Source organism: Hypomesus nipponensis, chromosome 17, assembly GCF_054491055.1.
Source record: "Hypomesus nipponensis isolate SF chromosome 17, ASM5449105v1, whole genome shotgun sequence".
Classification (NCBI taxonomy): Eukaryota; Metazoa; Chordata; class Actinopteri; order Osmeriformes; family Osmeridae; genus Hypomesus; species Hypomesus nipponensis.
In genome coordinates, this window is record NC_140377.1 from 1,731,611 (window position 1) to 1,742,911 (window position 11,301).

General features: G+C 44.5%; 1 long non-coding RNA gene across 1 annotated transcript; it reads right to left on the reverse strand.

Moving 5' to 3' along the window:
- Positions 1–2,815: 2,815 nt before the first annotated feature.
- LOC146252897 (uncharacterized) lies at positions 2,816–5,453 on the reverse strand. Its single transcript, XR_014731911.1, has 6 exons — positions 5,132–5,453; positions 4,137–4,304; positions 3,709–3,931; positions 3,528–3,610; positions 3,272–3,401; positions 2,816–3,157 (listed from the first exon to the last, which is right to left on the reverse strand). It is a non-coding gene; the product is annotated as an uncharacterized LOC146252897 (long non-coding RNA).
- Positions 5,454–11,301: the final 5,848 nt, after the last annotated feature.

Sequence of the window (11,301 nt, forward strand, 5' to 3'; positions counted from 1 at the left end):
CCCTCCCCTATAAATGCATTCAACATTTATTACATTCTTCACTCATCAGCACGGCTCACTTTCAAATTATTCTTCAACTGAACATTTATTCCAATTCCGTGATGCAGTATTCTGTGATTTTGGCAGTGCACCCGTATTACAGAGGACCTGAATCCTGCCAGCGAACAGACAAGCAAACTCTAGACTTTAGTTACATCAAATGAAGTAACCTTTGTAATCTGCGAGGCTGGCGTGTCAGAGAGATCAGATTAGCAACACTCTGAGGCGTGGATCAGTGAGTGGTCAGCTGACCTGAGCTCAGATTAATCTAACCTCAATGCATTCGGAAGAGGCCGTAACACTTGCTTCACATGCATTCAACGGATGTGTGCAGGTGTTGAGTGGTGTGTGTGTGTCCTCTTTCATGGTGAGACATATTGACACCACTCTGGAAGAGAGAATCTCTCTCTCTCTCTCTCTCTCTCTCTCTCTCTCTCTCTCTCTCTCTCTCTCTCTCTCTCTCTCTCTCTCTCTGTGCTTTCATCTTTGTTTCTATCCACACAGATCTGCGTCAGCTTGTCTCCTCACGGCTGGGTGAACCTGCCAAAATAGAGATGAAAAACACTTCCCTTCCCTTCTCTCTCTCATTCCTTCTTCCTCTTGTTCTCCATCTCTCTATCCCTGTCTCTCTGTCCATCCCTCCTCCTCTCACTCTCTCTCTTCCTTTCCCTCTCTCCATTCCGCAGGGTCATAGGTCATGAGGATGGGGCGCTAACGGGAGCCTCTAAACTCCAACAGCAACAGAGACTGAAGTGCGCTGCAGTGTTTATGTTACTTCTTACGTGAAACCAAGTTCATTTCAGACACACACACACACACACACTGAAACAAAAGCTGATGAAGTTTTGAAATGAAGGCGAACACTGATTTACAGAGCACACAGAAGACTGCTGGGAGCACAAGGTGTCTGCTTCCTACTACACACACGCTGGCCACACGCTCACACACTCACTCACACACACACAAACAGTATTTACATATCCACATCGCACACGTGTGTGTGTGTGTGTGTAGTAGGAAGCAGACACCTTGTGCTCTCAGTCTTCTCTGTAGATCATTGCTCGCCTTCATTCCAAAACTTTATCAGCACAACAAATTCACAACATTGCACTGCTTCTCTCTCTCTCTCTCTCTCTCTCTCTCTCTCTCTCTCTCTCTCGCCCATACCCTGATGTAACAGACGTGGCCACGCCCCCGTCGGAGGTACACTCAGCCGAAACTCGCCCTGACTGGTTATCAAACCCGCCACCTCCGACATATCAAGCTACCAGCAACGCCAACAAAAAGTTACCTGTTTTCTAGCGCAGACGGCCTGTATACCTACCTGAGGAGGGAGTTTAACCGATGTACATCAGCTACACTGAGACACCAAGTATCTGAGCTCGGTTTCCATTCCACAACGTGTTAAACAATACTCTACCCCTGTGAAGATATCCACCTAGGAGCCCATCTCCAACTCACCCTGTCAAAACTACTGTTACTATGGCTACAGCAGTACCCATGGTTACTACCCTCACCCCCATATTGTGTCTTGTTAAATTCTTCACGTATCATTATTCCAAAAAAAAAGAACCAAAAATTTGAAATACACAATGCAGCCCCATTAAAGCCATAGTTATCTAGTCTGTGAGGGAATGAAGAGGTGAATGCCGCTATGTCTGGGCTTTCCACAGAGTGTGTGTGTGTGTCTGTCTGTCTGTCTGTCTGGGATCTGTGAATACCTAAGACAAGGACAGAGATGCACGACAATGCTGCTGGTCTCCTGCCTGTGTTCCCTTACATGTAGGTTTATGAATTCATGAACAATGGTGTCACAATGGTCTAATACAATGAAGACAGAGTTAGTTCTATGGAACCTTACTGTCCGGTGTTCCACCTCCAACATTCTATCTTCTGTATACACTCGTTATTATAGACTGCTGGCTGGCTGGCTGGATAAAAACATCTGAATTCCGTCCCCTGTCAGACTGACGCCAGCCTGTCCTCTGGTCTCCAGTCCCCAGAGCTGCCAGCCTGCTGTTGACTCCCACACACAGCTCACCAAGTGTCAAGCCCAACTGGGAAACTCCAAGAGTTTCTCTGGAGCCACATTTTTGTGTTCCTGCTGTGTCAGAAACACGAAATGAGAAGTTGTTCTCAACTTTTATGAAACACACACACACACACACAGTGTTGTGTGAGTCACACAGCATCTAATTTTGGAGGAATGGGGACAATACTGTCTGTTCTCTCTGTTGAAAACATATTTCAGCATTAGAGCCTGCGTGGGTGTGTAATGGAATGTTTTCATTTAGGAGATGCTTTTACCCAAATCATCACAATGGGGATTTGAACCTGCAACCTCTTGATCTGCAGTCAAATATTCAACCTCTGAACCACACTAACCATCTGTGTGTGAACACATGCATATGTAGCGGGTTGAATATATAGCGTTTACAAAAATAAAAATAAATCCTTCAAGTCGGACATGTTGGCTGCGTTTACATCAGTCATGGCCGATCAACACTTCCATTACAACAGTCATTTAGCAGACGCTCTTATCCAGAGCGACTTAGAGTAAGTACAGGGACATTCCCCCGAGGCAAGTAGGGTGAAGTGCTTTGCCCAAGGACACAACATCATTTTTCACGCACAGGGAATTGTACCGGCAACCTTCTGATTAATAGCCCGACTCCCTAACCGTTCAGCCACCTGACTCCCTATTGTTGATATTACCTTGAATTGACCTCCCCTCCCCCCCCCCCCCGCCCAATAATGGCATACATGCCAATTGTAAAGTATAGTGCCTTTATTCATAAGAAACATTTGTACTGTATATATTCCATAAACATTGACCAAAACGGTCTGCAACGCATTCAATGACAGAACCTTACATTAGAAACGGTCCCAACATGACCGTCACTACATCACTATACTTCTGTGGCAGGTTTAGCTTCTGGTAGATCATTGTCAGAGCCACTTTTGAGCTTAGTGAGGTGTCTCAGCCTTGAAACGAGAGAATCCCTCAACATCGCCCTGATAGGCTGGATTGTCCTGGTCCCTGAAGTGGTGAGTGTCATATCTGCGGATGCTCAGGGAGTCCGATTTTTGGATTGTCTGCTTCTCTTGCCGACAGCAACTGTTGTGACGTAAGAGTAAGGACAGGGGACAAGTCAGTTGTAGTATGTTTGGTCACATGTTACAGAACGCTAGTCGACAAACTCAATGCAAAAGGTCCATCTATAACACTCACCAGGCGTAAATCAGCATAGCTAGAAGGAATATCAGCAGCAAGGCCACAGCCACACACAGGATTGCGATGATGACTATCATGGATGCCCACCTTCCTGCAAGGCTGTCATTTATAGTGCTTGGGTCTTTCGCTGGAAAGGAACGCAAGTTGTTATTTTCATTTTCAAATGTATTCTGAGTTGATAAAAACACATACTTCGCTTGATATTATAGATGCATGGTATAGATTCAGTTTGTAAACTGACTGTTTCCCTTACGAGAGTACAGAAGGATGTCATCAGACCACTGAGTCTCTGCCAGAACAGTACCATTCGATGGGTCGATAAGGAGATACTTGAATCTGGAAGCAAAATATTTAGATTGAAAAACAATTCTTAGTTTAAGGTTATACTTCCTTCCAAGATGGAGACACTAGGATAAAAGAAGGGTGGATGTTACCTGGCAGTTGAACCAACAGGTAACTCTCCATTGCAGTTGGTGGTGGAGCAGCTTCCCTCAGCACCAACTCTAAAGTAGTCTGTTGCAGAGTTGGGGGGGCAGGGAAAGTCAGTCGTAACACCAACCAAGGTGAGGAAATAGTTTTTGGAAGAGAAGGCTGTTGGATATGGAGACAGGCTGACAATGTCTGGAGTTGTCTTGTTGTCATCGAAAGTGGTTACTCCTATGGTGGAAATGTGTTGAATGTGAATTAATTATGCATTGTAAGTGTACATTGCCACATTGAAATTCTTTAATCGTGTTCTAAAGGTATTTAACTCCAAATTGATATTCAAATAATGTATTGGTTGTCCGTTCGTTCAACATTGCAATTTCATCACAATCCTGTTCTGAATTCATCCCTGGAAAAAAAGATTTTCAAGAAATACCTTCATTTATTGCTGGCACCAACCATATTTCACACTGAACAGAATTGCAGAGCAAACTGGTTACGTTGTCAAAGTAACAGCTTGGTTTTGTCAGTGTGGCTGTGTTGGTAGTCAATTTCCCAGGAAGGTCGTAAGGTGTTAATATAGGAGTATAGTCCACCAATTCAACTGCAGAGGAACAAGTGAGAAATGTTTACAGGAAACTCAGTAGAAGATTTTGATCAAATATACCATTAAATATTCCACAAATACACAGTTAACATACACTATTTAAAAAACTGTGACAAGTTTTTATGACTCATACTGAAAATCCATTCATTTTTAAATTGTTTCAGTCTACTAACTACATCCAGTTTGGTCACTATTTCTCAAACCCAACCCCACCTTGTTAATCCCTTTCAAGTTATTATATCCATTATTATCCATCTATTATTGTTCCCATGATTCCTTTCTGGAACCTAGTGTACCTGTTGGGTTGAATAACAGGCCAGTTTCAATACTGGCTCAACCAGTGAGATCCTTTCTCATTGTATGTACCGTTTATTTGGGTGTGTCTCTGGTGAAGCCAAGTGTGTAATTTTCAAGTTCAAACCCATCCCTCAGAATTGATCACAGCATTTCTGTACCTACATTGTTTTGTATTATTACTATAATTTTGTCATATGTTTTTGTACTGCATAAATTCATACAAAAGGGATTCATATGAGAAATCTTGTAAAACATACTTAACAGAAAAACAGATTAAAAAATGTATTATTTGAATTTGTAATTGCCTACATGTATCATTAATACATTACTTCAGTTTCCTTTACATGAACAGTGATGTGGGTGTTTTTTTATATAGTCCCATATGAACATTTCAGGAATAATGCAAATAATAAAATAAGCTGCTATCTCCTTCTCACCGATATCCTTAAGCATTCGGAATAAATACTTTTGACATCGACAGTGTAAAAATATCATAACAAATTGCTTATATTAAAAATGGTACTCACTTTGTCCCATTCCAGTGTGGATAGAAAGGCACAGTACCACGTATGTTAATAACAAGAACGCCATTTCTTCACATGCACACTTCGCAGTCTCACTGCTCTCAAGAAAGTCGCTGGGCTTGTTAATGTCGAAATGTTAAATTATTCCCTAACCCCTCCCGGGTTTAGTGTTGTTGGAGTGCATCCCACTGAGGGAGAGTTGGGCTGCTGGGAGGTGGATCGTTCTACTTTTGTGTACAGGTGCACTGCAGGCCTGGACAAGCCTACTCCTTTGACACTCAAATAAAAACTACCACCCATGATGACAAATGTCACCGTTCCCAAGTATTGACTTAATTCAATGTTGTACTGGTGAGTCAAACTTCTGGTATTTGATGGGACCATTTATGGAATATCTGAAACTGTAAAGATTAATTATTGAATCAGTCATTTATACAATAACAACCGATTACCATCACTTTTACTTGAAATCTACTGCTAAAATATTTTATCATTATAGATACGTTGGCATATCCCATTAATAAAGAAACCATTTGGACTGAGACAAATAATACTCTTGTAAAACTTATCCTCAGCTTTCATAAAACAAATCCGAGACACACAATGACTCCTATGCCTATTTCCGAAGGCGAACGAAGACTCTCTGAAACAACTAGTTACTCCCGAGTCATACTATGAACAATCGTTCACGAACGACACATCACTAACGGCCATAGTTTTGCACTGACCGTAGGGTTGCCGTATTCCAATCACAGCCTCGCTGGGCGCTGGTAGACATTTTGTCCCTCATTTTGGGTTGAGGAAGTTGGCAACCCTACGCTGACGGGACAGATCAAAATCACCCATAATTCGGGATGTCCAGGACGATTCAGGAAGGTTGGCAACCCTAGGTGTTGGTGATGTGTGACTAGTAAAGACATTTAACGGAGGAGTACTTTGTAGTTTTGATAGGATCGGTGATTTACTGCACATTTCAAAGCAGTGCACCAACGGTTTAAACGAGTGTTCAGAAATTCACAAATGTTAGTTAATAGTAGTATTCACATTACATATAGAGAAAGTATGACCAATGTAAAAATGTGGTGGATAAAGTTTAACAAATTAATAATCTGTTATATTAAAGTTGAAAGGAAAGTGCAGGTGGCAGATTTGGCGGGTTAGCCCTAGCAATGGGCGTCCTTGCTAGATTTCGACTTAACAAGAGTCAAGGGCTACTTGCTACTTGTGTCTTTTGTGTTTGATAGCTCTTCCAATAACAGTTAAAACGATGTTGTATTTTTTTTCTTCTGAATAGTATTGTAACTTGAAATGTGTGTGTGTGATATGTGTGGATAATGCATATGCATAAATTATGCATATTTTTATGCATAAATATATTAATTATTACATAATAATTGTTGCCAGAATAAAATGGAAACCAAAGCATGCACAGCTCAGGCAACCCTAGACCTGAGGCAGGTAACACATATGTATGCTAATAAGCATGTGTGTGTGTGTGTGTGTGTTTGTTTAAAAGTGTGTGTGTGTGTGTGTGTATATGTGTTTGTGTGTGTGTGTGTGTGTGTGTGTGTGTATATGTGTTTGTTTAAAAGTGTGTGCGTGTGTGTGTGTGTGTGTGTGTGTGTGTGTGTGTGTGTGTGGGTGTGTTTCTCTATGCTGCCCCTGTCAGCCTGTGACAGAGATGTAAATCATCTTTGCCCAGGGACACTTATTACAGCCCTGACAGGTTGATAGGTATCATATAACATTAGGTGTGTGTGTTTGTTTGTGTGTCTGTGTGTGTGTCTGTGTGTGTGTGTGTCTGTCTGTGTGTTTGTCTGTCTGTCTGTCTGTCTGTGTGTGTCTGTGTGTGTGTGTGTGTGTGTCTGTCTGTGTGTTTGTCTGTCTGTCTGTCTGTGTGTCTGTCTGTGTGTTTGTCTGTCTGTCTGTCTGTGTGTGTGTCTGTCTGTCTGTGTGTCTGTGTGTGTGTGTGTGTGTCCAGTAGGTAGAGGTAGAGTACCTCTGATAGAATACATGTACATTTAAAAAAACATGGAAAACTTTAAATGTTCTCTTTCTCTCTCATCCAATTTTCTCTCTATTTTCTCAACTCTCTTTCTCTCTCCCTCTCTTTTTCTATCTCTCTGTTTCTCTCTCCAGTCAGAATCAAGTTATGGGGGGGGGGGGGGGGGGTGTTGTGTGCATGTGTGTTTGTGTCAGCCTTGTAATCGGACTGCACCCTGCTCTGATGAATAGCATCCAGGGAAGAGAAACCCCCCCTTCCCAGCCCACCTCCCCCACTTCCTCCCCTGGAGAGCCTCTATTCTGGGCTACAAATTTAGAGCAGTTCCCTCTCTCCTTCCTCTCTCCATCTCTCCTTCCTCTCTCCCTCTCTCCTTCCTCTCTCCTTCCTCTCTCCCTCTCTCCTTCCTCTCTCCTTCCTCTCTCCATCTCTCCTTCCTCTCTCCTTCCTCTCTCCTTCCTCTCTCCCTCTCCCCTTCCTCTATCCTTCCTCTCTCCCTCTCTCCTTCCTCTCTCCCTCTCTCCTTCTTCTTTCCTTCTCTCCCTCTCTCCCTCTCTCCCTCTCTCCTTCCTCTCTCCCTCTCTCCTTCCTCTCTCCATCTCTCCTTCCTCTTTCCTTCTCTCCCTCTCTCCCCCTCTCCTTCCTCTCTCCCTGTCTCCTTCCTCTCTCCTTCTCTCATTCACTCTCCCAATCTTCTTCCTCTCTTCCTCCCTGCTTCCTCTCTCCCTACCTCCTTCCTCTTTCCCTCTCTTTCTGTGTGCTAGTCTCTCTGGGCGCTGGTCTCTGCTGGTTTCTCTCAGTGATCAGTCTCTACTCAATCTGAATATTTTCTCACTCTCCCCAGAAACCAGGAAATTCTCAGGAAAGAGCCTGCGGCACACAACTCTGATGTCATTTATTATTGATCGGCCTGAGATAGAGAGACCAAGATCAAGTGTGTGTGTGTTTGTGTGTGTGAAGTGAGAGAGAGATATAGAGAGAGATGGAGAGCAAGAGAGAGTGACAGGGGCCGAGATGGCAGGAGAGTGAAAAAGAGAGGACAGTCTCCTCCAGGGCTTTCCTCCAGCAGGGGGTTGTCAGATATGTCCCCAGCTCCAGGTCACTCTGCCTGGAGAGAGAAGATGCAGATAGCCCCTCTACTGTCCTGACTGCCTTGGCGCCAGTGCTGTCTGTCACGAGGAGGGGAGGGGAGAAGGGGAGAGGGATAGGGAGGGGAGAGGGAGGGAGGGAGGGAGGGAGGGAGGGAGGGAGGGAGGGAGGGAGGGAGGGAGGGAGGGAGGGAGGGAGGGAGGGAGGGAGGGAGGGAGGGAAAAGGAGAGGACAGGGGAGGGGAGGGGAGGGGAAGAGAGGAGAGGACAGGGGAGGGGAGGGGAAGAGAGGAGCGGAGAGGAGAGGAAATAGCAGTTAAAGCTATAGAGAATCCCCACACAAACCCTACAGATGGTAGAGGACAGTTTAATAACAAGTTCAAGTTTAGAAGTCAGACGAGGTGCAGCGATGACTCAGGAGAGCCGGAGCATCTGTAAGTTGATCAGCCAGCTGCAGCTCCATGAGACCCCTCGTTTAATTCCCCAAGGGTATCCCCCTATCCCCTTTCCCCTATCCCCCTCCCCCCTATCCCCCCTTCCCACTATATCCCCCTTCCTGAAAAAAACACCAAGCATCTCTGTAACATAACCCAGCAATCCAGGAGAATCAGTGTTCATATTAGAGTTTAGAAGCTGGGCAGGGGATCCTGGGAGGCTCAGTCTGGGCCGAGATAATGAAGACTTGATGAGATGAGACTAAGCAGAAGTGAGAGCTTCATTTCAGCTTGATATCACTGAGAACACTGGTAATGAAGAGCCCAGGACCCTGTCTGCTGCTGGGATTGAGTTAGAACACAACACGTGCACTGTTTTTTGAATGATTTAAATGTGGTCAATCTTTCTAACCAACCCAGGTTTTGCTCTTTCCAGTCCTCTCTTTTCATCCCATTCATCTCTCTCCCTCTCTCTATCTCTCTCTCTCCTTTCTCTCTCTCTCCTTTCTCTCTCTCTCTCTCCCTCCCTCCATCCTCCTCTTTCTCTTTATCTCCATCACCTTGCATACATGACATTGTGTCATGCGGAGGCAGATGGATCTGTGGCGCAGAGTTGTGCTGCCCGTTAGCTGGGTCTGACGAGAGGGGAGGATGCTGGTGGGGCGGCCCAGGGCTGTGACATCAATCAGACCTCTTAGCCAGCAACCTGCAGAGAAGTGACCGCCCGCCACTGTGGGCCGCCATCAATCACGACGTCCTCGATGTCACAGACACACACAGACAGGCAGGCATGAATACACACTGGACCCACATATATTCCCTCAACACAAACAACACGATTCAGGAGGTCACTGAATCTAATAAAAGAGAAACAGAAGTTGAAAATGTCAACTAGAAAGAGTATCTGCAAGTCAAAATGTCAAGTAGACAGTATGTCTCCCTGCTCTGACTTTTTCTCATTTGTTCAACCTTGGTTTTCTCACTCTGATTGTCTCTACCCCTTCCTTCATCTCCTCCCTTCCCCCTTACCCTCTCTCTCCTCCCTCCCTCTTTCTTTCCTCCCTTCACTCTCTCCTTCACTCTTTTTCATTTCTTTCTCTGTCTTTTCTCCTCCGTCATCTCTCTCTCGATCTCCATTCTCTCTCTCTCTCTCTCTCTCTCTCTCTCTCGCTCTGCAGTCCCGTTTTTACATGGATTTACATGTGGCTGAACAGCAGTGAATATGTTTATAGGAGTGTGTCTGCTTGTATGCATATGTGTGCGTGTGCAGGTGTGCAGGTGTGCGTACAGGCATGTGTGTGTGTAAGTGTGTGTGCGTGAATATTTGAGTGCTTTTGTGCATGAGTGTGTTTCGGCGTATGTGTGTGTGTCAGTCCGTCTCAGTCCTCTATTTCTCCTAGCTGCCTCTTGTCACCCAGGGCACCAATTATGCTACACACAGTCGAAGCAGAGAGCCTGTGTGTGCATGCGCAAGTATTTGTGTGTAGGTGTGAGTTTGTGCCTATGCGTGTAAAAGCAACCAAGCCTGATGTGCTGACATGATCACAGATACTACAGTATACAGGCATGCAGACTAACTACACCTCACTTACAGTGAGGGAGTGTTGCTGTGTACCTATATGAGTGTGTGTGAGGGTGTCTGAGTGTGTGTGTGTGTGTGTGTGTGTGTGAGGGGGTACATGTGTGTGAGGATAACAGGCTTGAGTTTTTCTCAGGGCTTTAAGACAGGATACAACACAGCTTATGTAAGTGTTCTTCATGCTTTCTCTAGGGAGGGTGACTGTACTTGAGTGTACCAACTGCATGTGTGGACAAAATAGTCTCAATACAAGGTGTGTGTATGTGTCACTGATGTTGCACCTTCAATCTGTTTTGTATTAAAGTTTCTCGTACAAGCTTCTCCCCTGATGTGCCAGAGAGGAAGTTTAACACTAACCTATCCTTATGAATATTTAACACATGATAATTTTGCTTAGGGCTACTTAGGCCACTGGCCATAACTTTTCACTACCACGCTATACTAGGCTTTGCTTTGACAACCATGTGGTCATACTGGGCTGTGCTAGGCTATGCATGAATACGCCAGACCAGCGATTCCCAACCTGTGGGCTGTGGCCCACTAGTGGTTCATTAGGGTAATGCAAGTGAGCCAAACCAATAAAAAATCAAATATGAAAAATACATTCGTACTAATTAATAGTTTTATTTTGTTTTTAATTCATCATTACCGAAACGCCAATAGTTACGCTTGGAACATTGTCGTTAACTGCCTCTCGCAAAAAAGCGTTGACGGCAGCCCAACAGGACATGTCCGCTTGCATTCGCCCACTTCAGTTCACCATGCCCGCATCACTTCCGCTTATTGCAAAATCGAGGTCAACAACTTCCAGTAGCTAGCAATTTTGTTACTTCCCGCTCACAAAATGCTTTTTTTTAAGAGGAGTTCAGGTTATCTTCCAAAAATGACAATAAAGATGTAGCTAGGATTCTATGTTGCTGCCCTTCAAGCCAGAGGGAAAGGGGTTCAAATGGTACATTTCAAGCTACATTGACAATTATGAAGTTTATCTAACTCACACAGTAAAAGCTAGTTTCACTAGCTAGCTATGAATGTATTTGAGCAGGAATGTTAGAGCTAGGCTAGCTAGC